The 23119-nt window shown below is 43.3% G+C and overlaps 1 long non-coding RNA gene and 1 pseudogene across 1 annotated transcript in view; both read left to right on the top strand.

Moving 5' to 3' along the window:
• The window catches only part of LOC116157203 (uncharacterized), a 153974-nt gene that overhangs the window by 17399 nt on the left and 113456 nt on the right, over positions 1-23119 (top strand). Inside the window, exons 2-3 of the long non-coding RNA XR_010383519.1 lie at positions 8992-9124; positions 12754-12874. This is a non-coding gene — a long non-coding RNA (uncharacterized LOC116157203). The remainder of the gene's footprint in view (positions 1-8991; positions 9125-12753; positions 12875-23119) is intronic.
• On the top strand, positions 6777-8444 carry LOC116157282 (protocadherin-8-like; annotated as a pseudogene).

Below are 23119 nucleotides of genomic sequence, written 5' to 3'. Positions count from 1 at the left end.
TCCAGCTTACATCTTCTTAGCTCAGTAACTCCAGAGGGAAAAATACCCCTTTCTTAGTAACTGTACCAGTAATCCTGGAGCTGATGCTCAATGGCCCTGACTGGCCTGAGCTGGGAAACATGCACCTACCTGAGTTAATCACTGTAGCTGGGAGGATGGGATATTTTAGTTTGGCTAAGCCTGGGTCATGTGGCCATCCTAGCCCCAAGGGTGGGGGTGTCTATCATACCCTACTCACATGGACTGATTTAGTGAAGAGGTAGTTTCTCAAAAGAAAATTGGATGCTGAGCAGGAACAAGTGTCCAATGTACTGCGATAGGCAGTGTTGAGACTTAAAAATCTAGTTACATGTGGCTGGGCCAAGTCTTGCATATTATCCAATAAGCCTCACTTATTTGCGGAAGTCTAACATAATCGACAAGTTCCATAGACTAAGCTTATGATCCTTTAGCCAGTTTTCTAGTTTGGAATTCAGGTGATGTAATTACGTAGAGGTGGCCTTGGGTGATTGGGTGGTGGGACCCTCGCAACTATTCCAAAATATTAATGAGCCTTTCATGTAGCAGACAACATACTAGGCACCGGGACGCAGATCTGATGAAGACATAATTAATACCTAGAAGGACTCATAATGGGGCTACAAAATATACCTTTACATAAATCAATCACCATGTGATATGCAAAAGGCCTGTAACAAAGGATCTAGTTGTCTTCTGAGACCCCACACAATGGCAGGCACCGGGCTTCTTGCTCTTCCCACATTTTCTTACCTAAACCTCAAAGCAACCCCTCAAAGTAGGATTCTTTTCTAAAGACATTGAGGTTTGTAGAGATAAAGCCTTTTGTGTTTGGTCTTTCAGCTGGTAGACAGCAGGAGCCTTTGGGAATTCTGCTTGGGAATACTATATTCCTCAGTATTTGGGAATACTGAGAAAGTCTGACCCATCCAACAGCTGTGGAGTCACTTATTTGTTCCCTCTTGTCCACCCTCTAGAGCTCACCTGCCATGAATCGTCCCGATTCTTCCTTTGCAATGTTCTTCATGTTCTCACCCTATGCTTCTTCCAAGTCATCGTCCAGGCCATCAACCTTTGGTACGTAGATTGCAGGGGCACCTGAACTGGTCTTCTTCTTGCTTCCTGCCTTTCTTTCATTCTGCCACCAGGTGGGTTTTGAGGTAGGCAGAAGCTATATAGCATACACACTGCCTGGATCATTTATTTGGCAAATATTTATGATAAGCTGGTCATTGTACTGGATCATGGTTTAAAGCTTCCAATAAAACACAGTCCTCTCTGAGGATTTCACCAGTGCTCAGGAAAAGCAATTGTCTACATTACTTTTCATACAGTGGCTCCCCCCACCTCCCTTATCTGTGGTTTCACTTTCCCTGGTTTCAGTTACCTGTGGTCAATCAGGGTCTGAAAATACTACATAGGAAATTCCGGAAATAAACAATTCCTAAGTTTTTAAACTGCATGCTGTTGGAATGATGGGTGATGGAATCTCACGTGTCCTGCTCCATCCCACTCGGTACAGAATCATCCCTTGTCCAGTGTATCCCGCCTCCTAGTTACCTAGTAGCCATCTTGGTTATCACATTGACTGCACCACAGTGCTTCTGTTCACTTAACTCTTATTTTACTTAACAATGTCCCCAAAGTGCCAGAGTACTGATGCTGGCAATTCGAATATGCAACAGAGAAGCCATAAAGCATTTCCTTTAAATGAAGAGGTGAAAGTTGCCCCACAATGAGGAAAGAAAAAAAACTGTATGTTGAGGTTGCTAAGATCTATGGTATGCACGTTCTATCCACGAAATTGTGAGGAAGAAAAAAGAAATGTGTGCTAGTTTCGTTGCTGCATCTCAAACTGTAAAAGCTATGGCCACAGTGCATGAGAACTGCTTAGTTAGGATGGAAAAGGTATTAAATTTGTACAATAAGATATTTTGCTAGAGAAAGGGGGAAAGAGAGAAATCACATTTGTATAAATTTTATTGCAGTATATTTTTATAATGTTCTATTTTATTATTAGTTATTGTTAATCTCTTACTATGTATAATTTTTAAATTAAACTTTATCATAGGTATATATGTATAGAAAAAATATAGTATGTGTAGCAGGGTTCAGTACTATCTGTGGTTTCAGGCATCCACTGTGGGTCTTGGAACAGTTCCCCCTTGGATAAGGGGGCACTACTGTAATAGAATACACATTATCACCCCCTTGCTCCATGCTTAAGTGCTTTCTCATGCTGCCTTAAGTGTCTCAACTCTTTAGCTTGGCATCACGGTCTTTCTCAGCTGTGCCACCCATTCAAGCAACCTCACAGTGTTCTAAAAAACCATCTCCTCCAACCAACTGGTCTACTCAGTTCCAATAAAAGGCTCTGTCCTTGCCTTTCTCCACAGCTTGTCCCCATCACTCCCAGGTTCTCTTCATCCCTGGCAGTTCTGGCCGACTGTGATTCTACCTGTAAATTCCAAGATCACTTCTTGTTTGCACTTGATGTGACTTTCTCCATGTCATTTGGCACTGCGCCTTTTCTGAATTCTGATGGCTTTTTTTTTTTTTTTAACATTTAAGTATTTTCTTCTACAAGGCTGTGAGCTTTATTGTGTTACCAACAGTTGATCAAATATCCATTGATAAAGGGCCCTGAAGTGCTCTGATTACTTGGTCACAAGCTTTTGTGTAGAGAGGAATAAAGAAGTTCAGCTAAGAGGAAGAGCGATGATGAGGCATAGATGAAAAGCTGCTTCTCAGTCGGTATTCCTGTATTCTTCTCTTGCTTTGCAGCGTTCTTCGGTGGAGGAGAGGGAGTGGCTTTCCTTCCTACAAGGTGGTAAGAATACAAAGTATGGTCCTTGAGCCGTGAAGTCAAGTACCACAGTCGATTCCTCTGGCTCCTTTGGGGTTTGAGGCATCCCTGAACCAAAAAGATAAAGTATTTTTCATTATTCATTGATTTAATTTCCTTCATACAGCTAGACTAATAAAATCAGCAGTTTAAAGACTAATTTTATGTAGTATTTTAAGATTATTTAGTTTTGCTAATATTAATGCAATGATCCTCCAGGAAACTTTTTCTAAGTGAAGGTTATACCATTTAAATCCTTGTTTTTTATGTTAAGGGGAATCTGCACTTAGTGTTGATCCTCTGTCGTGGTTCCCTGTGATGTTCTCTCGGTTGAAGCACTTAAGTAGTTGATAAATACCATTTGTTTCTAGGCTATGCTTGTAGACAGTATTTTGGCTGACTTCAGGGCTGAATTATTTTCCCTGAAATCGTTTTACAAATAGGACCAGCAATTTACTGGTAAATTTTCCTATAAATGACTGCGCAGCCAAGACCTAATAACAGACTGATTATGCAGTGGGGTAACAGGAATGGGAGATAATGACATTTCTTACGAGATTACTTAAAACAGTTACTCTCATTTTGGAGGGAGCTAAACTGCTGAAGAATGATTTTAGTTTTTTCAAGGTATGATTTAAAAAAAATGGAAAAAAAAAACCCAGCTGTTACGTTGATTTGTTTTCTTTCCAACAGTCTTAATAGCTTCAATTTCTAGAACTTGCTCCTTGAAGAGAGCAACACTGTACTGGATAATATTTTTCTCATTTGTCTCCAGAATTGTTCGTTCAGCTGAGAAATGAAAATGGGTCTCAGTATAGCACATGGAGCGATTTGTTCTAATGGCACAAAAACTGTTTCCGGGCCAGGGAAGTATCAGTTCAAGGTTCTGTAAAAGTTGATGCTTACTGACATGTGGACACCATAATCTGGCCAAATTTTCACATTAGGAACTTTCCAGTGGCTTCATTTTTTGTCCCCTAAACATATGTTACTAGTTTTATGTAATAAGAAACACGGAATATGCTAAGGCACTATTCTGAATTAGGGGACCATTTTCCCCAATTTATGGTGAAAGTTACCTTAGTTTATGAACAGCGTGCTTTAGTGTGTGAAGTGACACACGGGTGTTAACTTGTTCTGCAAAAGAGAAAGTCTTTTATTGAAATGATTGGAATGCAAATCCTGTTTTACAGGTCTAGTTTCCTGGCATTCAGGGGTGGGGATGGGACACCAGCATGTCTGGTGCTTTTGTTTTAGGAACAAAAGTAAACACTGTAGGGGGTTCACCCAAATCCTTCCCCCTCCCCCTGAGCAAGAGGCCCAAACTGCTGCTTTGTTTCCATTTCGGTCTTCCTGCGGTGGCCTTAGCCACCCCTCCCCCCACCCCCACCCCACTGCTTCTTTTGCTCCATGTTTGACTCCAACAGAGATGAAAACTACATTTTATGGACTTATAGTTTGGCAATATGCTAGCAAATGGGAAAACAAGCAACATAAAGCAAATTTCTGCCACAATGCTTTTAATATTGGGACAGATTTCTATCTAACAGAGCTGACAGGATGGAACGGGAGAGCACCCGGAGCTCAGGGCTGTAAACACGGCTTCCCGATGACACATCCCTAGGGGGACAGATCGTACAGTTTCTATATTATTTAGCTTGTCACTCTACTGGCACAGAACTGATTTTTGCCTCAGAAAATGTCTCTTTCTGGAAACTCCAGCTGTCCTTCATTCATAAAGCGGAGTTTTAATAAGGTGGTTTGTTTACTAGGAAACGAAGCGAATGCTAATCATGAATCACTGACAATAAGAGGACGTTCCTTATCAGAGATGGTCTCCTTGCTGCCAGACAGCTGGAGGAGAAGTGGGGGGAAATGCAATCAAGCGTTTAAGCATCATACCCTGGATGTTTCCAAACATTAAGTGTCCAGATGTTTAGCATCGTGGAGGCAGTGGGTATGATGGCCTGACCACTTTTTAGTATTTTATCTCGATCGTTTGGTGTTCTGTAGATAGAATGGTGGACCAGTCTTCATTTTTAGGATGCTGAGCAGTTTTTCTGATTGAGAATGGCAACAATAAACCTGAAGACTGGCAAAAGCCAAGCCTGGTAGGGATTGTGTGTGATGAGGGAGAGGAGGAAGGACCAAGAGTTGGACTGTGGTTAAATGGGTCCCTCTCCTGGCTATTGTGCATGAAAGCAAGTGCCTTTTAAAAGGCTTTGGCTCAATCAGCTTTCAGCCTGCAGTTAAGGGGCATCTAGGAATTAAGTTGGGTAAAGGGATCAGATACTCTTGTTTTCCCTGAGACCCAAGGGCTGAATACCCAGATGCTTCCTTGGGGGACCCAGTTCTAAAAAAGAAAGCAAACTGTCTTTATACCAGTGAGGACACTGGCTTACAAGGAATCTCTTCTCACTAAACTGAATAGACTTGTTTCCTTCCTCAGAGGAATGCTTCATCCAGCAAAATTTAAAAAATCTAAAGTAAACAAAATGAAGCTCTTTTTCTTTTTAGGATGTCAGAGTACCCGACCAAATCAACCCTTGCTCCCTGCTGCACCTCTCTGTCGGTTTCTGGTCCTTATAACTAGAGTCATTGCCAAATCCTCCACTAAATTAAAACCCCTGGAAATTAATTATCTTATCAAAGGTGGCTCCGTTTCGGAGCTGGGTTCACAGATCCTGGTACTAAAATAAGTGCAACTTCCTCTTAAGAATGAAAGAAGGAAAAACAGTCACTTACTGTCATGTCTCTGCAGGAATCAATAACATTACAGATCATGGAGGAGCCAAGAATAGCCTGGGCATATTAATAACTCTGCCTGCTCACTGATTTTATTCAAGAGCACTGGTTAAAGAATGCTCTGCACTGATGACAACTCCATGGTGTGAGGAACAATGTCACCATTAACATGGGGGACTGTTTAGCATTTAGAACCCCTTGCATATAAAGAGAACTTAACACAGGACTATTTATTGTGCTTGAGACAGATGGTTTAATGTTTCTCTAGCCTTCAGTCTATCAGGCCACCCGTGGTTTACTTCAGCCAAGGGCTTTTTAAAAATAATTGGTCTATAGCCATTTTCTAACAAGACTGACTGCAATATATTTCCCTAAATCTTTTTCTTCGCCTTAACTATCCCTTACAGTGGTTTGTGGGTGACAAACCTCCCTGGCTGACACTGAGTCTTCATGTATAAGTAATTACTGACATAAAAGGAGATGAAGGGGCTGAATTTCATCGTTAATGGTTTCTTTGCTTCGGAAAAACTATTCAGAAATGATTACTTTGGAAAACAGTTCCTCTCTGATTGGACATTGCCTGACTCTGGAGAAGCTGTTCCCCAGAATCTTTCACTACAGGAAACGATGACCCAATATAGATGGATAACTGGGGGTGGCAAGGCGTTTGTTTCCAAATGGCAGAAAAGAAGAGCAGTTGTGCCTCTGTCCGAGGACCCTGCGCTCAGAAAGGACTAAAGAGGCAGTAGATCCCCTTCTTATACTAAGTGAAAATCCAGCACACTAGCAAAGCAAGCGGGGTACATTTTTATAGTGTAAACTTCTATAGGGATCTTAATGACCCCCTGCACTGCCCTGGCCGCTGTTTAAGCTCTCCAGGCCCTTCTGTGAGCTCTTTGAAGGGAACAACATGACCCCAAGGCCAGGACACTGCAGCTTGGCCCAGATGAATACGTCTCTGCACATTCTTCTCTATGCAACCTTCCCTGCAGGGTTGAGAAAAGCATGCTTGGGCCTGGGGCAGAGAAAAGCTATTACACAGCAGAGAGGGTTTAGTGATCAGAAGTATTTAAGAGGGCGAGTGTCTCCTGACTGCACTCAGGAGGGCTTGAGAAGGCTGGAAGTCTGGGTGCAGAGACTCGGATTTTTTTTCCTTTGAGGAACAAAAATGTCTCACTGGAGGCTCAGATTCCCCTCTGACACTTTATGCAGGGCTGGACTGGAGTCCCTGCTGCTTCTGTGGCTACTGCTGGTGTCAGGGTCTTGCACTGAAACTGTTAATTTACTCACCTATGAGAAAGAAGCCCCCGGCACCATCATCGGTGTTCTGTCTAACCACATACTGCTTAATTCCCAACGTGAGGTGCCAGGACAGTTCTGCTGGATAAAGTTCAACAGCTCGCTGATCCAAGTGGGTCAGGACGACCGGCAGCTGATGGTCGGAGACGCGGGTCTGTACTGACAGCACTGTGCGGCCAGGCACCGCAATGCGTGCTGGCCTTCAACGTGGTCAGCTTCCCGCAGGAGCAGTTCGGGCCGGTGCACTTGGAGGTGGAGGTGAGGGCCATCAACGACCACGCGCCGCGGGCCCAGATCCCCGTGGAGGTGTCGGAGGATGCGGCCGTGGGCACGCGCATCCCGCTGGAGGTGCCGGTGGACGAGGACGTGGGCGCCAACGGGCTGCAGAGCGTGCATCTGGCCGAGCCGCACAGCCCCTTCCGCGTGGAGCTGCAGACGCGAGCGGACCGCGCCCAATGCGCGGACCTGGTGCTGCTGCAGGAGCTGGACCGCGAGAGCCAGGCCGCTTACAGCCTGGAGTTGGTGGCCCAGGACGGGGGCCGCCCGCCGCGCTCCGCCACGGCTGCCCTCAGCGTGCGCGTGCTGGACGCCAACGACCACAGTCCGGCCTTCCCGCAGGGCGCTGTGGCCGAGGTGGAGCTGGCAGAGGACGCGCCGGTGGGCTCTCTGCTACTCGACCTGGGACGCAGCCGACCCCGACGAAGGCCCCAACGGCGACGTGGTGTTCGCCTTCGGGGCCCGCACCCCGCCCGAGGCTCGCCGCCTCTTCCGCCTCGACCCGCGCTCGGGCCGTCTCACCCTGGCCGGGCCCGTGGACTACGAGCGCCAGGACACTTAGGAACTGGATGTGCAGGCGCAGTTCCGCGGCTCCGGGTCCCGCGCAGCCACTTGCAAGGTCATCGTGCGCATCCGCGACGTCAATGACAACGCGCCTGACATCGCCATCACCCCGCTGGCCGCCCCAGGCGCCCCTGCCGCCTCTCCCTTCGCCGCCGCTGCTCTCGGAGGACGGGGATGGGGGAGAGAGTGGGGGTGGTCTGGGTGGGGCCGAATGTCGACCGGGCCCGGGACGCCAGAGGCCAGAGCCATCTCACTGGTGCCAGAGCGGGCGGCGCGCGAGAGCCTGGTGGCGCTCGTCCTCACTTCGGACCGGGACTCGGTCTCCCACGGGCAGGTGCGCTGCGCCCTCTAGGGGCACGAGCGCTTCTGGCTGCAGCCGGCCTAGGCCGGCAGCTACCCGGTGCTGACCACGGCGTCCCTGGACTGCGAGTACATCGCTCAGTACAACCTGACGCTGGTGGCCGAGGACCGAGGCTCGCCCCTACTACGCACCGTGTGGCCCTACACGGTGTGCGTGAGCGACGAGAACGACAACGCGCCGCTCTTCACGCGGCAGGTCTATGAGGTGTCAGTCCGTGAGAACAACCCACCTGGGGCCTACTTGGCCACGGTGGCCGCCAGGGACCCAGGCCTGGGCTGCAACGGCCAGGTCACCTACCGGCTGCTGGAGGCCCAGGGGTTTCGTGGGCTCAGATAGAGACCCGCCAGCTCTCCGTATCCTCGTTAATTAGTACATTTTCATGCTGGGAGCGTTACGAAAATTCTGTGCCTGATCAGGTTGGGGACTTAAAGTGGCTAATTTTCTGGGTCTTTTTTTTTTTTTTTTTTTTTTTTTTACCTGAGAAGAAACTTTCACAGATGAAAGCAGAAGGAAGCCTGCTGTTCACATGGGCCTCTCCTGTTTGTGCTGTTTTGGTCCCTGGTAACTTCCTTATGGGTCCAGCTCCAGTCCCTTTCCCAAAGGGTTTAGATGCTGTCTTCCTGCAGGGCTCTGGGTGAGGGATGCTGTGCCTTCTCTGTCAGTTCTGATATCTAAGGGTGAGATGTTAATTGCTGCACTCAGCCCTCGTTTTAAACAGGATTCAGTCTCAGGTCCTTTTCACTCCCCATCCCTGTGGGGAGAGGATAAATCTGCTCCAAGTTTGGGGTAATTGCAGAGTATTCATCATTATCTCTAAGCCATGTGTTTGACGATTTGTACATTTCTATGGATGATGGAGTAATTCTTTCCTTTTCACTTGCAGGACACATTCAAATCCAGATGAATTTAGTGTGAAAGATGGCAGAAAAGGAGACAGACAACTGAATGACAGCAGTTATGGTATCAGTAGAGAGGGCTCCAGGAAAACATTGCCTCCAGTGATGCAAAGCAAGAGGGTAAGTTCACACCTGCGACTTTGAACCTCTTCCTCTCAAGGTCGTAATACTATATGCCCGAATGAGTAATGAAGAAAACTAAACAAGGGGTCTCAACTGTATGTTCACAGATGGAAGTATGCTGAGTGGTGCTAAACAGAGCTGATATTTTTGATCACTGACTATTTAGCTGTTTCTATGTCTTTTAAATAGTTTACACTTACTGATTTATTTATTCCCCACAATAAACCCAATGAGATAGGAAATTGAGGCACAGAGAGTTTAAGTAGCTTGCTCAAGTGTTGGAGTTAAGATCTTAGCCCAGGAATTCTGGCTTTAGAGCTCCTGCTCTTAATTACCCTACTAAACTGCTGCTATTAATGCAAAAAAGATTAAAATACTGAAAAAATTAGAATATTTTGGTTATTAATACTAAAATAATGTAGTGCTACTAAGGATAACTTCCCCTGTTTGGGCGTTCTGCAAGGGAACAGCACAGGAATAGGTAAATTTCATATAGGCCAGGGCATCGTTTGCTGGGAACCTATGAGGATGTGGTTTTGTTTGGTTTTTCTCTGCTTAGAGAATCTGGCCAACACAACCTCATACTATTCAGTCTGTCTCTTGTAGTGTTTGGGGAGGGGTTTGTTTTAGGTCAAGAACTCTGTCATTACAGGTATCTGGTTCTGGAGTGGTAGCTCCTGTTGGGAGAGGCGTAGTCAGCTTTGAGGTGTTTTGAGTTAATCTTTATAAAAGTAGGCATTAGATTTTCAGCCCCTCAAAGAAGATACCTTACTCTCAAAGATGCGTCCTAATGGTGTGTCCCGTTGATTCAAGTGTCTCTTCACGATCATGGATATTTTTGTCCATCCTGTGTTTAGTTCCTTCACAATTTGTTTTTAATGAGATGACTTCAAAAAGCATCTGCATTCTAGTGTTGTTCTTCTGAACATTCTCTGGCCAAACCCATTCTTCCTCTAACGTTTGTATCTCATTACATGACACCTCTGTTCACTTAGTTGCTTGCTCAGGCCAAAATCCATTGTGTCATTCTTGATTTGTATCTTTCCCACATTCAACTTCCAATCCATCAGCACATCCTATTGGAATTACTTTGATAATATATGGTCAATCAAAGCTCTTCTCACTGTCTTCACTGCTGTTACCCTCCCCCAGCCTCTATCATCTCTTGCTCAGACAACTACAGTGGCCTTAAAACTGGCCTGTCTGCTTCCACTCTTGTCCTCTTGCTGTCTGTTCTCCATATAGGAACTAGCACGATCCTCTTACTTCACAAATCAGGTCACATTACTCAGTTCTCCAAAGATTTCTCACTTATACAAAATCCCTGCCACGGTGTCCCAGTTACAACTGCCGTGTAACAAGCTAGCCCCAAATGTAGCAGTTGACAACAATCATTTTATTATGCTCATGGATTATCTATGGCCATTTTGGACAGGACATAGCAGGGATGGCTCATGTCTGCTTCAGTGTCTGAGGCTTTAGCTGGGAAGATGTGATCACTGGGAGCTGGAATCATCTGAAGGCTTATTCAGTCGTATGTCTAGCATGTGCACTAGGATGACGGAAAGTCTAGGACTGCAGATTTGGAGGCAAGAAATGGGGCTATGTGTACCGTTAACATGTGGCTTGATTTTCCCTCAGCATGGCAGCCTCAGGATAGTCACATGCAAGCTCTTGGCTGCAAGCATGAATGTTCCACCCAACAAGGCAAAGTTGCATCTTCTTTTATGACCCAGCCTCCGGGACCTGTAGCCATTGCCATCATATTCTACTGGCCCCAAAAGCCTTGAGCCCAACCAGATTCAAAGAGATGGGACAAAGACCCCACCTCTACACTGGAAAATTATCAAAGAATTTCTGGACTGTGTTTGTAAACACGCATGGGCCACCAAGTCCTCTATTACCTGGCACCTGGCTCCTTCCCCCACCTGATTTCTTACCACTCTTCCCCTTGATAATTTAAGTCATTTGATTGGCTTTCTTGTTTTTGTGAATTGACCAAGCATACCTTTATTTCAAACCTCAGGATCTTGCTGTTCCCTCTGCCTGGTACACTTTTTCTCGAGATTTATCCATATTGTTTGCTTTCTGCCTTCATTTAGTTCTTTGCTCGAATATCCATCTTCTCAAAGAGGACAGACTGCAGATTGCTTCTCCCCAACGCCACTGTCCCTCTCTGCCCTGCTTTATGTTCCCTTATAGCATTTACCACTGCCTGATATTATTTTATATATTTGTTTGTTTATTATTCTTTCCCTGTTCCATGTTGAATCACCAGCATCAAATATGTAGTAATAAAGTAGTGGTCTCACCAGCATATACGTGGCAACTGTTTGCCTATTTCCTATGATAAGATCACAGTTTAGATTAGTATAAAAGAATGTTGATGTTTTTATAAATTCCATCGTGCCGCTTTATTTTGTGGAAAATTTTAACGTCATCTTGAGGGTTTTACAGTAAATTTATCTTTCCTGATCATTTAATGTTAAATTAGCCTTTTCAAAGAAAAAATCATGTTCCTGGAACACCTACTGTTTATTCTCTATTTAGGGCATTACCAGTTTATTCTTGCCTTTACATAGTTTCCTCTTCATAATAATAGGCAGATCTCTGAATCCATGATAGGTCAAGGTGCAGTTTTGGCAAACAATGTGATCAAGGCACTGCGTGCAGTCTGAGAAGACAGAGTTTCTCAGGAATAACTCCAACAGCCTCTCCTCTCACCAGTATTCAACAGCTACATTTTATTTATTTATTAAACACTTACACAGCACTTAACTATGTGCCTGGAACTGTTCTAGGTGCTTTGTGAATATTAACTCACTTCATCCTCATGATAATGCTACGAAGTAGGTACTGTTATTTAACCCCATTTCACACATGGGAAAACTGAGGCGTAGAGTTATCAGAGTAATTTGATCCAAGCCACTCAGCTTGGTAAGGGGGTCGAGCTGGGTTTCAACTCTTGAAGTCTGGCTCTGGAGCTACGCTTTCAATGTTCTGCTGTAGCGTGTTTTCAGTAGGGTTTTAAACTCTTCTTTTATGGGTCTGCTGAAGATTTAGGACCGATTTACATTCCTGAGGATGTTTCTGTCTTTGACTTTAAGTGAGATGGCCTGATTTATGGCTTGGTTTATGCTCCACGTCTCTGCTGCCTTTTCTTGTAAAACTTTTAGTGGGAGAATTAAAAGGCTGTCACTTGGGCGATGGCAAGATAATTGAATTAGATGTTGAGAGCTGGAGATCAGAAGATTGGTGAAGGTATTTTTATTACTTTTGCATCTCACTTTTAATAGTTAACAGAGAATGAGTGGATCAACCTGATAACCTTCAGAAACTTCATTTTAAACTGTAATTTCAACCATTCCTCCCACCCAACCTCTATCACCGATTCGATTCCAACAAATCATTTAATTCACTTGCTTGAATTTTATTCCATTTCTTTTCCTCACTGCACCAGCAGGTGGAGGTATGAGTCATTGGTAGAAAATCCATAGGAAGAAAAAAAGAAACAGCTAGAAAATCAGTCCCTGGTCAACGGAACGTTGTTTGCATTTCTAAGTATATTGCTGCCTAGCATTCTGATCATTTAAAAACATTTAAAACTATTTCCTTTTCTTTCCAAGTTGTTTCAGATCGGTCAGAACAAAAGACATTTCAGGATCCTGAAAGATTAATCCAGGAATCTCAGGGCAGCGAGACTCTTTCATCACATCGTGAAAACAGCTCCAGGATTGTGCTGTTCAGGTACCCGTTGCCCTCCTGTTTCTCAGCTGAGAAATACGAGTTTCCAGCCAGAACACTCAGAACTCAGAGGCTGTGATTTTTTCCAGCCCATGCCTCCCAAAGTGAGAGGCTGCCCAGTGTGTGTGACAGAGTTCAGAACCGCAGGCCAGCAGTGCCTTCCCGAGACAGAATGATGAATTAGAGCCTCCTTCAGTGGATAGATCATCTCCAAATGCCTCAGAAATAGCCACTTCTTTCTGAAATGCTGCAGCTCATACAGATGGTTATGTTTGGGGAATAGACACATTTATGTTTCTGTCAAATATTTATAAGCTGAAATGCACACATGAGCTTCTTCGTTTTGATAGACGTTTCCCTAAATTATGTTAACAGTCAATGTCAGAGCATATGATGACTTTATATAATCCAGGCTCTTTTACCAGAGTTCTAGACGTAGTCTTTCTGGCCACAAATACAGTAAGTGAATATATATATTTTATCTTCTCGTATCATTGATGAATGCAAATAAAATATTCATCTAGCTGTTCGTTTACATTTGAGCATTTACAGTTCTACTGGGAACGCGATTTCACTTGGAATAACTTTAGACTGGATACAGAATCTGGGCCCCAACTGCAACCATAGGCCCAGTGAGGAGAAAGGATGCTGTGGACAGGCACCACTGGGGTGTGGAAACCCAAATCATTTCTCTCCCCTGACATCCAGGAGGGTTACCTGGCACTTAGCGGGTAGAGCAGTGGCAGATTAGGGCAATGGGTGAAAATCAAATACAGGTAGCAGTGGTGTTGTGCTTTTGGGCACTTAGCTAATCATAGCAGCAGCTCCATCAGATGCAGGGCTGCAGCGAGCAGGGGTGGGGGAGCTGGTGGGAGTCTTGAGGCCTCAGTCATCTGGGTCAGCGCTGCCAGTGGAATCCTCCCCTCGCTGTGAATAGCAGGTTCGGCAGACTCGAAGGCAGAAGACCACGGTAAGAGGAGAGCTCGCACCCCTGGTGCTGTGACCTGCAGGCTGTGTGAGCAACTGGCCAGATCCAGGGGCAGCCAGGCTAGGAGACAGGATGGAAGCATCTGGATTGTGCCTTGTTTGCTTCAAGATGGTCTCAGACTGTGGGAAGGACTGAGTCTGCAAGTGCAGGACACTAGTATCCTCCCAACTGGGAGAGTCTGGGCTCATCGAGATCTGAGAGGCAAGAGCTGTCCGGCCAGTATAATAATCACTCACCACATGTGGCTGCTTAAATTTAAATGAATTAAAATTCAAGATGATGAGGAATCCGGTTCCTGGTCCCATTAGCCACGTGTGGCTGGCGTGGACAGTGAAGCTACACAACATTTCCATCATCACAGTTCTCGTGAATCTAGAAGGATCCACAGGCTGGGCAGGTGTTGATAATGTCCTTCTGTCCTTGCTCAGCACTCACAGGGTGACTGTTCTCTTCTGTCCTCCACACTTCCCTCATTCGTGAGTCTTTTATCGGTTCAGCCTGATGTCCATCAACTGTAAAGTGGTTAGACAAATTGTAGCACATTCGTAAATGAAACACTACTCAGCCATGAAAAAGAATGAACAGCATGGGTGAAGCTCAGAGACATAATGGTGAACCAGGCACCAAATGGAGTGACACATTATACTGTTTATTATAAAAAAATTTGAAAAATGTTTAAAGAAAGAATTCCCAATGGTAAAAGATGGCTCCTGCAGGCCTGGGGAATTTCTAACAGTTCCTCTGCTCTTCTAGCTAGCACCTTAAATTTGTAGTCCCATATTTAGTCCTATAATCTTAGATTTTGCAGTAATAGTTATTATAAAACTTACTCTTACTCCTAACCTTTTCCAAAAAATAATTCAGCTGTTTTAAAGACCAGTAATTTATTCTTTAGCCACATGCAGGCAAGAAGCCAATAAGTACCTTAAAACTCCTTTGGCCGTTGGCCTCCCATAGAAAATCACTGCTGTACAAATTGGTTTCCAGGTCCCGTGGTGTTTCAGAGTCAGGATGGGGTCCCAAGCGTCAGCTTTCTACAGCGGGTGGTCTAAGCCCCAGAGAGATCAAGCGAATATGAATGAACTTCATGTGAGACATACCTTGAAAGTAAAATGTACGCCTGTCTTTTGGTCTACGTTGAATAATATTTCAGCTTCATTAGAGTAATTTATCATGTAAATGAATTCTGTGGGAAACATTATTTAGAAGCCGAGGATCTAAAGTTTTCCCTCAAATTTATAAACATAGGATTAGCTGTATTTTCTTAAAACCAGGTTCACATGCATTTGTGATGTCAGCTTCTACCTTAATTACAATTCCTCCAGCAGTTCATAACTCCTGAATCCTGCCTGTTTATGACTGCATTCTTAGTGAGAAATCATAATAGGCAACATTCATCAAATGCTCACTGTATACAAAGCTCTCTGCTAAATGCTTTACAGAAGTTATTGTATTTATACCTTATAATTATCCCAGAAAGTAGTCACACTGTCATCCCCATTCTGTAGGTGAGGAAGTAGAGGTTCCGAGAGGATAATTTGTCTGAGGTCATATGGTAGGGGAAGGAATCATGATATAACATGAAGTACATGAATTTTTAGCTTTATAGCTGGATGAAATTTTATATGTACACATAAACACACTAACCAGATCAAGGAACAGAACATTTCCAGCCCCCTTGAAGGCACTTTCATGTACCTTCCCTGGCAATATCTCTTCCCAAAGTAACCATAATCAAACCCCCTTCATCATCTCAGATTTTTCCCTGTGCCTGAACATCACATAAACAGAATGGGTGGCGCAGCATATCCTCTTTGGTGCCTGGCTCACCGTTATGTCTCTGAGCTTCACCCGTGCTGTTCGTTCTTTGTCATGGCTGCCTAGTGTTTCATTTACGAATGTGCCACAATTTGTTTATCTACTTTACAGTTGATGGACATTAGGGTGATTTCAAGCTTTTGACTCTAGTGAATTAATTCACACGTTCTTTGGTGGGTGTAACACTTGCTTCTGTTGGCCATATACATGGGAGTAGAACAGTTGGGTCAAACGGTGATGGATCCAGGATTTGAACCTCACATTTTCTGACCTCAGTATTACCCATTGTGCCCCACCCACCACATTCATAACAGTGACATTATCTGAGAGTTTTCTGTGTCCTGGACACTCTACTAAGCTCTGTTTTCCTAAGTAAGCTCTTGATAAAATTGAAAACTTTCTACACATTTAGCTAATAACCACAGGGAAAGTTTTCTATTTGTTCAACAAATAATACAGTCTTTTAAATTATCGTTAAATAGCTGATGTATTACAATGAATGTGGAACACTTTGTAGCTTCTCTCTGTTAAGACCATAATAATATCCAGCTTTGACAGACTTCTCTTGCTCATTGAAATGCATACAGTAAAAATAGAGCTAGCCATCGATTATTAATTTACTTGTGTGCTGTAATTAGCTAAGGAAGAAACAAATCAATTTCAACCCAATTTCAATAGCCTACAACATGCACAGGAATTGACTGCAGACTTGAATTTGCTGAATCAAAGGTGAAGCTAGCTAATCTCAATTTGTATTTCATTGAGTAAATGTCAGCTGTTGATTTCTGCGGATTACCACTGGCGAGGCCATGTGTCTGTCATTCTTTAAAGGTAGTGCAGCACAGTCACTGTGTGGTTTAATTAGGTGTGGGCTGGTCACTTCACTCACTTGAGGAAGTTGAAGTATTTAGCTGAAGTGGAAGGAAAAACCTTCAGCCAGCTCTCTGTTCTATCACCCTCTTTCAGACTCTGACTCATTTCAATTTAATGTCCATTGATTCTTATTGTTGGATGTTGTACAGCAGAGCCCTTTTATAATGTGGTGTTGGAAGATGGGGCTGAAACTGACTTTGCAGGCTAACTGAATTCTCCCAAGCCTTCTTGAACTCTTGACAACGCAGCTTTACATTTTAGGGGAATGACTTGACCTGTGCGCTACAGAGCAGGTTTCCACCGGGTTCCTGGTTTTCTTAAAGAGTAATCCAGACAGAATTTGTATAAGATTTGACAAGTTGTGATACCTTCTGACCTGGCATGACACAGAATGTGTAATCTTGCGCTGTGCTCAAATGCTCCTATTCATGTAAAAATAGTGACCGGAAGTAAAAGTGAAAATAATGTCTTCTTTCTCAGAAGAAATACCATAACCTCCTTGGTTATTATTTCCTCGCCTAAAATAGGGGTAATAGTACCTACTTTGTAGAGATTTTGTGATAGCTAACTGAGATAGTACATATGAAATGCTTAGAGAAAATACTTTGCTCATAGTGATTGCTTAATAAATATTTATTACTATCAGAAACATTTTTGATTTTCCTCTTGCCTTGTTTAAGTTGATGTAGTTTGCTATCACAAAGAGTCCTGAATTTTTCTCTTTTTTTCCTTTCTGTTTGGTGTAACTAGTATTTTTTTCCATCTCTTTTGGTTGGCTATTATTATTTTATTTTAAACTAACTTTTCAAGTAGGTGAACAATAATAAAGTTCCCTGAGGACTGCAATATTTTTTGACAGTGATATGAGCCTCTGTTAAAAAAAAAAATCCTTTGGTAGAAACATTTTTTTACAGTAGTTCTTGTAAAGTTAGGTTAGCCGATCATTTTCTCTTATGGCTCTATTTCAAACCAGCAGTGAACTTGACAGACATCTGAGGACATTTTAATGCAAAGTTTAGAGTCCAGTAATAATGGATGCACTGGTTCTTTAGTTCAAGAATCCTTTGGAAAACTCATAAGAACTTAGCATCCTACTTTAATCTGCGTTGGTGAATGTTAATGTGCCATTTGACTGAGCCTGTAGCCCACCTTCTTTGCACCCGGTGCCCTCCTGTCAGCCCATGGTGCTATTGCAATGCCTGCAAGAGGCATGATTTAATACAACAGTGAGCGGTCAACTTCTGGCTCAGGCCACTGTAGCTGGGAAGATGATAGATAATGAGGCATTTCCAAATAATGGGGGAGAGTCTTCCAGAAAGGACATGGCCTGAAAGGTATTTTTCTTTCCAACCTGGAGCCAGGAAAACCTATAAAACTCCTCCACATAAGGCCCAGAAGGTGTTCACAGACATTCATAGCTATGTTGGTAGATGTCTTTTACAGCAGGCATAGGCTCTAGTCCTGCTGAGTTGAGTTTTTAGTTCTGTCTCCTGCCACCTTCTTGCTTGTATCCCCTGCCCCCAGTCTCAGTTCCCCTGAGATGGAGATGGGACAGCCATGTAGACAATACCCCAAGCCCTGGTCACAGGAGCCCGGCCCACCTCTCGGTTAGCCCTGAGGCCATGTTACACCTGAGGGCCTGTGGACAGATGGACGCCTGAAATGCGCCAATTACCTACTCACCTGAGTACTTGCCTCCAACCAGCCTTCTGCCTGTGACTTGGTTTTCCATGTGGGTTTGTTGTCAGGGAGAGAGAATGGGCTGCATGTCTAGATGTATGAATTCCAACCCTGTGCAGATTAGAATTTGCATTGTCAATTAAATTGTGATTTTGGTGTTAGACATTAGCACTATGAGGTTGGTTGACATGATTCTGCTATTCAAAAAAGGATCAATTTTCAGAGGGCAGAAAAACCAGGGACTGGAATCCCCTGTCTGAGGGCTGGAGCCTGTATGATGCTAAATGGACAAAGATGATCAATGCAAGTCCCTGAGGTCTCCCTGGGGACAGTCTGCTGGTCCATCCCCAGGCAGTATACCACCCCGTCCCCGCATTGGCCATACCAGAGCTTTCCTAAGTAAGTGTCTGCGTCAGGCCTGATGGTGTAGTGATGCTGTGATCCTGCCTTTCTTCTACACCTAAGAAAACCGAGGTTAAACGACTTAGGCAAGCCCCAGAACTAGTGACTGGCAGACCTTCAGCGCCAGACTGCATCTTCCGGGTTCCGGGCCTGTTCCACCTTACCTTACTGCCTCCCCTTTAAGCTTGTTAGTTCTTCATTTTATTAGGTCTCTAGGTCTAGAGATCAAAGTACTTAAAAACCCATTTCTTCAGTTTCTTTGCTCAAATCACCAGGAGCCGATGAACAATCTAAATGCATGTTCAGCCACTCCAAGATGTGATCTGTCCTCTGGCTGAGTGCCCCTCATCCATCATGCATGCTCTGAAAAGACATGGCAGCCTGGTGCAAAGGGAGCTTCTCTTCCTGTCTCAGTGCTGCATCCTTTGAGGCGTGCTGCTGTTCAGGGCCCTGTTGAGATTTTGATTAGAAAAGACAGATATTGTGCAACTTCCATTAATGTTCTGTTTCTCCTGTAGCAAAATGTAGGCCCTTGCGACTTCCTCAAGGGAATTTCATTTTCCATGTCTGTTGGCAAATTCAATTTTGAGTTTTACATAAAACCCTAGAAAACAGTTAGTGGCCTGGTCAGGGGTTATGCTTGTAATTCAGTGGTTCTTTGAGGTGACTAACCCTTTTGCAACCTATTCCCCCTCCTGGAATCCACAAACCACTGGCTTTCCAGTGTGCAAGAGAACTACTTTTAAAACTATAAAGCCCCCAAGGTATTTAGCCTTCTTTAGCCCTCCTCTCTCTGGTTATGTTAATACCATTTGACTTATTTTTATAATGTTCCCTAAAGGTAACAAAACCTCTGTAAGCAGAGAAACTATGCACGTGTATTTTGAAAATGCTCAGTGCCTGATAATTAAAGTTAAGACAGCGCGTTGTATACCTGAGCAGCTTTATAACACCTCCACTGACGGTGGGCCCTTGTCAATACCTGCATCTCAGAGCCCCAGTCTCCCCCAGCTCAACGTGGATGTAACTGACATTCATTAATTCTGAGACTTATTGCAGATTTGTGGAGCATCTGCATCTTTTCCTTCTCTCTCTCTCTTTTTTGGCCACCTGAATATTGTTCATTTTTTCCCCCAACTCATTGGCACTTTGGAACTAGGATAGGAGGTGGGAAAAGTCAAATAGAGAGATTTGATTTCTTTGTGATTTGATCAAACCAGTGTTTTAGCAAAGTGGTCAAATAAATCAAGCAACCAATTCAAAATTTGGAGCTGCAGTTTCTACTAGTTTTTTTTTTTTCCTGAAGATTGGGAGTCAACTGGGGTAGGGCATAGGTAGCAGTATTAACTTTTCACCTCCTAATGTGAACTTCTTCCCTTAAGGCCACTATTTATTTTTCTTGGGATCCCAACCATCAGACTTACAATATCATGCAATCCTGCCACAGCTCCTTCATAAAGACTAAGATACAGGGCGAAATGATTGTGCTAGATGTCCAAGTTTGTGTTTTTAAAAAGCTTCAAGATTATTGGCTACAAGAGTTCCATTTATAGACTCAGTTTAACCATAAGGACACAGAAAACTGAAAGAATCCAGTTTTATGGCATGAGTTCTTGTTGTCTTTGTTACTGTTTTTAAAACAGCCACCTTAGCTGGAACCCGTGCTTTCTAAAGCAAACCAAAGGACGATTTAGTGAAAAAAAAAATGTTTCATAGTTTTAGTTACTAAAAATTCTGTAAACATGGTCATAAAATAGAAGTTCTGTCAGCCTTGAAGCTTGCCCACGTTTGATTGGACTTGGAAACCCCTTTACAGAGCTTTCCTTCTTGCCAAGCATCTGTTCTGCCCTGAGGGGAAGGAGACAGCTGAGCCTGGGGACAGGTGGGGGCCCAGGTGTCTGTCAGAAGCCGTCACTGATAGCCACCTGCTGGTTCTCCCCGATAGCAGCCGGGACAGATGGCGGGTCTCCCAGTGTTGCTGTTAGTGGAGGTGGTTGGCGCTGCTGGTTGAGATAACTTCTCACCCCTAGTTTTGTCGGGACCTGGGCTGGGGTGGTTTGGGAAATGGAAAATATACACTATGATCTTTTTCCACTCATACTTTCCTCTCCTTTGTCTTTTTGTAGTTCAGAGCTGGTGAAATTTAGAGGATATCAAAAGTCTGGTCCTTAAGTGGCCAATCTAATGAGAAAGCAGAGCAACTTTTTCCTTCCCCGTTTATATGGGGCTTAGCGCACATCTTGTTTGAGAATAGTGGACTTTCAGGAAATGCTTGTTAAATTGAGATGATTTATCAGAGAAACATGTTTCATAAATGAAAATTTCATTTCAATAGACTTAGCACACTTTTATATCTTTATTTTCTTCTGAAAGCAGTATGAGCATGTCAGCATGCTAAAGGTCAAGATGATGCTTCTTCCTTTACTAATTCCAGGTGAAAGGAGGAGTCAGGCTTCACCATTTCATCACCAAAGGATAAGGTAGAATTTAATGACGTCATGTATTAGCTAGATTACTCTTTGAATATAAGTAGGTTTTAAGTTTATTGCTTGTGTTGCAAAAACTTAGGCATAAATTGATTTCTGTGGATAAGACGTTGTTCTGAAAGCCAGTGGAGCTTGTGTTGGGAACTGTGCTTGAACTTGGATGGGATGAACTTGGTTTGGATGCCTTGAGATCTTCCACAAGGAGAAGTGACTTTGGGCTGTGATGTCAGTATGTGCGCCGGGCCCAGGCCTGGTACTCCAAGTCTCTTACCTCTCATCCTTGCAGACGTCTGAAAGGAGACAGCATTACCCCATTTTAAGACAAGGAAACATACTCAGTGAACTTAAGTGACTCCTCTAAGGGTCTAAGTCATGAAGTTGTCAAACTGGGATTTTAATCTGTGCACGTGGGATTTGAAGCCCAAACATTTTTCACCACCCCTTTTTCCCTTTTTGGTAAAGCTGCCGGTCGGGCTCTTTGGACCTGGTGGTGTTTCAGACACACGTCAACAAACAGGCAGTAAGTGCACCACGCACTGTTAAGCAAAGTGTTTCATGCACATGTCACTAAACACAGTGATGCTAACTGTGAGTCACTGAGCACAGTTTTTCACACATAGTTCGCTAAACACAGTGCACCTCCAGTGACTAAGGGTCTCATTTTGGATCATGGCCAGTTGTGTTTCAAAAGGTCAGGTGTCAAAAAAAAAAAAAAAAAAGGAGCTTATATGTCAGTAGTTTCTCAGGCAAGCAAGATGTGATTCATTGTAATATTCTTTGGTCCTTTTAGGGGATTTTGATTATCTGATGGCTATGCAGGCTGTGCATCTTTCTAGCTACCCTAAAAAGTGCCTGCAGATGAGCCAAGCTGTTATTGATCTGCATACCTGAAATTAATTTTTCTGCCCTCCTAAGGGCTTCCTCTGACCAAACTAGGCTTTGGGTTTACTTCTGAGGCTGATGTGGGGAGAACATTGCGAGAGGCAAAGTTATGAAACTCAATTATATATATCATAAGGATGTTTTCATCCATTTCTCCTGTTAGTTTTTTCAGTGTTCGCTTTATGTATTTTGAGGCGATGCTATGTAAGTGCAAACTGAGAACTGTTTTATCTTCCTTGTGGATTGACCCTTTTATCATTATAAAATCTCAGTTTATCTCTGGCAACACTTCTATTTTTAATTTTTAAAAATTTTAACTGTGGTAAAAAACATGTAACATAAAACTTACCATCTTAACCATTTGTGAGCATACAGTTCAATAGTGTGAAGTATATTCATTAACATCTCTGTGCTCTAGGAATGCTGTTTCTTAAAATATACCTTGCCTGATGTTCATATAACATGCATTTTCTTTTGCTTAGAGTTTGTATGGCATATCTGTTTCTGTTTATTGTTTTTACTTTCATCATTTTTTGTGCCCATGTTAGAGTATCTGTTACAAGCAGCGTAGTTTAAAAAAAAAAACCTAGTCTGGCAGTTTTAGTTTTAGAATATTTGGTTCATGCATATTGATATAGTTATTATTTCATGTACATAAGTCTACTTCTTTACTATTTGTTTTCTTTGTTTTTCTCCTTTCATGGTTTCTTTTGAATGCATCAACTATTTTTAAAATGACGATTCCATTTTCCTCCTTTATTTACTTGCCTTTGGTTATAAATTATTATTACTGTTTTTTTCAGAGTTCAGGGATTACAACAGACAAACTAGACTTGGCAAGACTCGACTGTGAATTAGTACTTTTTACCATTTCTTGGAAAATGTAAGAATGTAGAACACTGTGCATTGATTCCATTCTTACCTTTTGTGATCCTGTCAGGTATTTTAATCCTATGTCTACTTTATACTTCATAAGATAATCGTCTTATTGTTTTATATAGTCAATATTTATTTAGTTTGACATATCCATTAACATCCTATTCTTTGTGCTTTATCTCATTTCTGTGCTTCCATCTGGGATCATTTTCTTCTGCCTGAAGAACTCACAGTAATAATTCT

Source organism: Camelus dromedarius, chromosome 13, assembly GCF_036321535.1.
Source record: "Camelus dromedarius isolate mCamDro1 chromosome 13, mCamDro1.pat, whole genome shotgun sequence".
Lineage (NCBI taxonomy): Eukaryota > Metazoa > Chordata > Mammalia > Artiodactyla > Camelidae > Camelus > Camelus dromedarius.
Note: the sequence above shows the minus strand (reverse complement) of the source record. Positions and strands in the feature narration are given on the sequence as shown.